We start from the raw sequence: 6,781 nt of genomic DNA, 5'->3' as shown, positions 1-6,781 counted from the left end.
ACTCAATTCCCAAAATAAGTTCAGCACCTTGAACAGCTCCTTTAAGACTAAAACTAAAACCCAGAGTGGATAAATCTGGCGGGAATTCATGGTCCCACTCACATAGGAGTCATCAATGGTGTTTATGTGTCAGGACCAAAGCAACATGCCAGGCCAGGTCTAGCCTGGGATTTTCATGAGGCTGGATTCTGTACTATCCTGTAAGAACTTCTGTGCCCATGATGTGTATGTGTGGAGCTTCAAAATACATGCCGGAGCCAATTGTAATATGCACAGAAACAGAGAAAGGGGGAAACAAACACACAGCATGCCATTCCATCTCACACTGCTTGAACAGAACACAGAGCCTGAAATGACACAGACTCCAGCTACAAGCAGTCCTAGTCAGATGAAAGCAGTGGGGCCTAGTGCTCAGTGTTGGGTCAGAACTTCGGAAATCAAGGTTCTAACCCATATTGAGCCCCAAAGCTCACTGGGTGACCTTGGGCCGGTCACCTTCTCTCAGCCAAGCCTACCTCACAGGGTAGGATTGCTGTGAGGATAAAGTGAGATGACAGCTCACAATGCCTCCTTGAACTAATTTGAGGGGAAATAGTGTGTAAATAAGAGCCCAGTGTGGTGTAGTGGTTTGAACACTGGAGTAGGACTCTAGAGAACAGGGTCTGAAGCCCTGCTGGGCCATGGAAATCCATGGACAAATCACATGCTCTCAGCCTCAGGGGATGGCAATGGCCAATCTTTTCTGAATAAATCTTGCCAAGAAAACTCCATGATACCTTTGTCCGAGGGTCACCATAAGTCAGAAAGGACTTGAAGGCCCACAAGAATAATTAGTGGCTCTGGCCCAAGCCACCAACCTCCTGTTTATATAGATATGTTCAGATTGATATGGGGTTGAGGGGGAGGTATAGTGGTTTGTAGGGTGTAGTGGTTTGAGTGGGGGGTAGCAGTTTGGGCGCTGGACTCTGGAGCGACTCTAGAGACCAGGGTTTGAATCCCAGCTGGACCATGAAATCCACTGGGTGACCTTGGGCAAGTCACACTCTCTCAGCCTCAGAGGAAGGAAAAGGCAAACTTCAACTAAACAAACCTTGTTTTAAAAAAGATGTTGGAAGATTTTTGCACATTCTCTTTCCCTCTCCTTAGATAGATAGGGATTTCCTGCATGCTAACTCTCCTCTTTATCTCTCTCTTGTGACTTAGATTACTTCCTCTTTGGGACTAACAAGCATTCTCTCAAAAGATTTTCTCCTGAATGGCTGGTCCTCCCTCTTCCTCCTCTCTCAAGTTTCTTTGGAAATATGGTGCGATAAACAGTTCTTTTCCACTAGCTAGCTTAGGCTATAGCTTCTAGATCAACATAGATTAAACCCATTAGTAAACATTTGCTTTCAACTACCAAATACATCTTTATTGTTGCTGTTGTTTTTTGGGGCATCAGTGTCAGGTGTTAGGGAAAGGTCTTAGTTAGAGAAGAGCCCATTTCTGCTAATCTGCTCATTTAAAGCTGGACCTTAACAAGTTTGGCTTTGACATTTTGCATACTCAATTTTTTTTGTTTCCTTAGCAAAGCCTTGGGAAGCTTAAAATTGCCCCACAAAACCAAAGCCAAGCTGGGTTCTGCTGAGGATCGTGATAAATCAGAAAGGTCTTGAAGGCACACAGCAACCATTTGTCACTCTAACTCCATCTGAGGGCAATTTCTGGTTGGGGGACACCCCCCCCCAAAAAAAAGGCCCCACATGCCAACACCAAGCTCTCCTGGAGTCACTCGTCATCTTCTCCCCGGATTACCAGCCACCCTCATTAATTCCTTAGGCGAGGGAAGCGGGTGATGCTGGGGCCAGTCTGGTGTCCCATCTCCAGCGCTGGAGGATGGCAGGCGGCTGGGGGAGGAAGGGTGCAGAGAACAGATTGGGAGCCCCCTCAGTCTGCCTGTTGAGGCCTTCGCTCGACAGATGGCCCCAACAGGTTGACAGAAAGAGGGGGGTGTAGGGTTGGATTTCCCTCCCCCTCTCCTTTAACAACAAAAAAAGGGGAGGTGCACAGAAACTGGAGCCCCAGCATCCAATGAGACCAAGCTGGCCCTTGGGAGGTAGGCTTATGGGTGGAGGGGGACATGGCTACAACTCTTCCTCCCTGCGATGGGGCTTTGGGTGACTTTGGTTGATGCCAGGAGAAGAGATCCCACCTGAACATTAGGAAGAAAGTCCTGGTAGTAAAAAAATGTTCCACAGTGGAACACACTCCCTCTGCAGTGGTCTCTCCTTCCTTGGGGGTCTTTAAACAGATGGCCATCTGTTGGGATGCTTTGATTGAGAGTTCCTGCATGGCAGGATGGGGTTGGACTGGATGGCCCTTGGGACCCTCCTTCCAACTGTCTTGGCTTTCTGGAGGAGGGCGCCAAGCCTGCACACCCACACCTGCTCCAAAAGATGCCAGAAGGATCCACAATTATCATCATCATCATTATTATTCTGTTTATTTATATTCCACCTTCCTTCCAGTGCAGGGATGCAAGATGGCTTAATGCTTAATTTAATGCAGTAGTAGTAGTTGTTGTTGCTTTTCATTTGTTATGACTCTGAAATCAGGAGTTCCTCTTCGGCAAGGCATTAATTTTCCCCACTAAGTTCAACAGAGCCAGCCAGCATGATGGCCCCTAGTGCTTTGATTCAGTTAATGCAATGCCGCTTCAATGATGGGACAATAGCGCTGTGATCTGAAAGCCTTTCACAGGATCACAGTCAAAGATGGGATAAAGACAGGGGAGTGATCCCATCCTGATCCCATCTCCATGGGATCATCTCCACTGAAACTAGGGTTTGAATCCCTGCTCAGCCATAGGAAACCCACTTTGGGCAAGTCACACTCTCTCAGCCTCAGGAGAAGGCCATGGCCAAATTTTTTTTAAAAAAGCACCCTCTGAAGAAATCTTGCCAAGAGAAACCCACAATAATAAGGGCTGTTCAACAGTGGCACACACTCCCTCAAAGGGTGGTGGAGTCTCCCTCCTTGAATGTCTTTATGCAGAGGCTAGATGACCGTCTGTCAATGGTGATGCTTTGATTGAGAGTTCCTGCATGGCAGAATGGGGTTGGACTGGATGGCCCTTGGGGTTTCTTCCAACTCTACCATTCTATGATAGGATCGCCGTAAGTTGAAAACGCTTTGAACCATGCACATAACACATGGCACATTTGGAAACAACGAGTTCCTCTTTGGCAAGATGTTCGCTTTGATCGCTGCAGGAAGGCTGCTCCAAGGGACGCCAGAAGGAAGGAGCCACTGCTTTGGACACTGACCCCACTCCTCCAGCAACGCACAGCCCCCTAAAGCTGGCTGACCCACGCTCCCTCCTCCTTTGCACCGACAGGGAATTGAGCAAGGAGAGGGCCACCTATTGTCTTCCCCTCAAAGCTTCGTTGGGCGACTCCACGTGCCGCAGACTAAGCCTATTGTCAAGAGGCCTCACATCTGTCAGAGTTAAGGGGGACTCCCTCCCCCCCTCCGTCCCTCCTCCCCTGCCTTGGGGGACTTTTCATTCAAGATGTTCCCTTTTTGCTGTGCAGCTCCGGCCCTGGCTTTTTCATCACCAACTGGAGAGAGTTCCTCTGAGACTCCCTGAAAGAAAGAAGCTGGCAGCCTGAACTAGACTTCATGCTGCCAACTTCTTTCTTTCAGTTAGTCTCAAAAGTGCTACAAGATCACTCTACGTACTGATTTCACAGACTAACACAGCTATATCCCTTCTTGATTTTTCCAGGCCCACACTTTAGATCAGGCTTTGGACCCCTTGCTCGTTATTTATCCATTTCATTTCATTCTTATTCAGAGACACAGTCATGTTAGTCTGTAGAATCAGTGCACAGAGAGATCTTGTAGCACCTTTGAGCCTAACTGAAAGAAAAAAGTTGGCAGCATCAGCTTTCATAGGCTTCAGGCTACTTCCTCTGATGCACTTCCTCACATGCATCTAAGAAAGTATACTGAAGTCTAGAAAAGCTCATGCCGCCAACTGTTTTTGAGTTAGTTTCAAAGGTGCTACAAGATCACATTTTATTTCAATGGAGATTACCACAAGGGGACAGGATCCAGATGGGATCACTCCCCTGCCCTTATCCCATCTTTGCAATCCCAAGAAAGGCTTTCAGATCACAGTGCTATTGTCCCGTCACTGAAGCGGCATTGCATCAACGCAAACTCCCGTTAATGCAAAATGTCAGGCAATGCTGCTTCAATGACAGGACAATAACAGGATATGCATGACACAGTCAATCACACTTTCTGGATGGTATAATAATGTCTGGACAAGAGCGATGTCGTATGAAAATCTTCTCACAATCACACTATGAGAACGGGAAAAGGATGGACAAGGACATTTCTGATAATCTGATGCTTGAGGAGGAACTGCCTGACTTCTCAAACAGGAACACCTTTTCAATGAGGTAAAGAAGATAACACTGCAACATTTTATTACAAATCTCATATGTCATGGCCAGATTACGGCATAGTGGTTTGAGCGTTGGACTACAACTCTGGAGTCTGGAGTTCGATTTCCATCTCAGCCATGAAACTCACTGGGTGACATTGGTCAAGACACACTCTCTCAGCCCCCGAGTATAGCAGTGGCAAACCTCCTCTTAACAAATCTTGCCAAGAAAAGCCAATGCTTTAGGATTGCCAAGAGAAGATTCTACGTTAAGTTTACAAGAGTGACCTGTTTAATTGTTTTTAGGATATATTCCACAGTTAATATAATACACATTCAAGATGGCTAAAGCCTACAGATAATCTCGACAAGAGTAGACCTATGGAATCAGTGGGATTTACTTATTGACATTCTAATCAATAATTGGATTGATGGGTTTACTCTAGTTGGGTCTAACCAATAGGATTCAGGCCTCTACTTGATTGTATACCCTTGTGTTTGTGTGTGTATATATCTCTGTATGTAAACATACTGATAAAGCTCTCTCATTGTGTGTGTTTATACAGATATTGGGGGGGGGGGGGGGGATAGTTAGCCTGATGTAGTTGCTTAGGACTCTGGAGACCAAGGTTTGAATATCCTCTTGGCCATGGAAACCCAAACCTTGGCCAAGACACATTTTCCCAGCCTCAGAGAAAGTTCAAGGCAAAAATCCCTCTGAAGAAAGCTTGCTAAGAAAATCCCTCACAGTCACCTACATCAGAAACAACCTGAAGGCATACAATAACAACATCTCTGATCTTGGAAGCACAGCATTTTCAGCCCTGGCTAGTATTTGAGTGGGAGATTGCCAATTAATATGAGATTGCCAATTACTTACATACATACACACACACACACTCACACTCACACACAAATTTGCATGTATATGTCTATAAGTTATATAGATATAAAGACAGATGTGTGTGCGTGCACATAATAAAACAAAACAGATGACAAAAATATAGTCTGTGAGAATATGTGTAAATATCCGTATACATATATGTATGTCTCCAATGTATATAATATATATTAAAGATTTTAGTATTTAATAATAATGATATACTACATAGAATATGTGGATAGAAAGAGTAAACTAATAACAGTTTAGTTTTTATTTGTACCTGGGTGTTTGCTTGTTTTTAACCGATTTTGTGACCCCATGTTTCCCAATTTGGGGAGAGAGTATGCATGTTTGTATGAGTTTTTAAACTGTCTATCTACTTACAGTGACCCCATTAATTTCAGAGGGTTTTTCTTAGGCAAGGAATCCTCAGAGGTAGTTTTGCCAGTTCCTTCCTGTGGAATATATCCTGGTCCACAGCACCTTGTATTCATTGGTGTTCTCCATCCAAGTACTAACCAGGGCTGACTCTACTTAGTTTCTAAGATCAGGTGGGATCTGCTGCCTTTGGGGTATTTAGGAAAGAAGGCTATTTATTTAATCAATCAATCAATCAATCAATCAATCAATCAACAAGTTCAACCTATTTTATTCTCTCTTCCCCTCCTCTCCCTTTTTTCTCTGAAAATGCTCACATCCCTCCTAGCTTCCTCTGGGATTTATTGCTCTTAACCCCAGTTTTTGGACACAATCTTCCCTCTCATCTCAGCATCCCCTGGAGTTTCCAGCTCCCTTCTGGGGCAGATTCCCTCCACAGAAGCTCTGGCCCAGAGGCAGCCATCGGTGCCCCACTTGGTGTGCCACATTTGGATCCATTCCAAGGCAGGCTGCCTTCTTTCTCAGGCTGCATTGGCACTGCTCCTCTCCCTCAGGGCCAATCCAGGGGTGGGAGCCAGGCAAACCTCTCCCATCACACATTCTTCATTCTCTGAAACTAGAAAGCTCTACTCCCCTTTCACTGCACATGCTGCCCAGATTGGATTTGCTCCTGCACATTGTATTTCTCTGGCACCTTCTTAGGAAGCAAAAATCAAAACACAGAAAATGTCCAGGGATCCATCTGTCAGCCACCGCCACAGACCCACATTGAAGGGCCGCATTCTCCTCCCTTTTTCTTTCACCCCCTTCTTTTTCCACCCGTGGATCCCCTTTGGGACCTTTGAGATGGGACTCCTGGCACCATTCTTCATGTGAAATCCAAACCCACCAATTGGGACCAGGGTTACTGACTCTCCTCTGTTCTTTTGTTCTTTGAAGTGGGGGGGGGGGGCGTAGAAAGAAGAGAAGAGAAACTTTGCTTTTGACAAAAGCAGAGTTTGTGGCAGTGGTAATTGTATTCCTTTTGTCTGGAAGCAACAGCAGGACAGAGGAGGATGAAGGGCAGGGAGAAGAGGATAAATGAAGGA

The sequence above is a fragment of the Sceloporus occidentalis genome, unplaced genomic scaffold (assembly GCF_023333645.1).
Source record: "Sceloporus occidentalis isolate IW3139 unplaced genomic scaffold, rSceOcc1.0.p SCAF_1, whole genome shotgun sequence".
Lineage (NCBI taxonomy): Eukaryota > Metazoa > Chordata > Lepidosauria > Squamata > Phrynosomatidae > Sceloporus > Sceloporus occidentalis.
Note: the sequence above shows the minus strand (reverse complement) of the source record.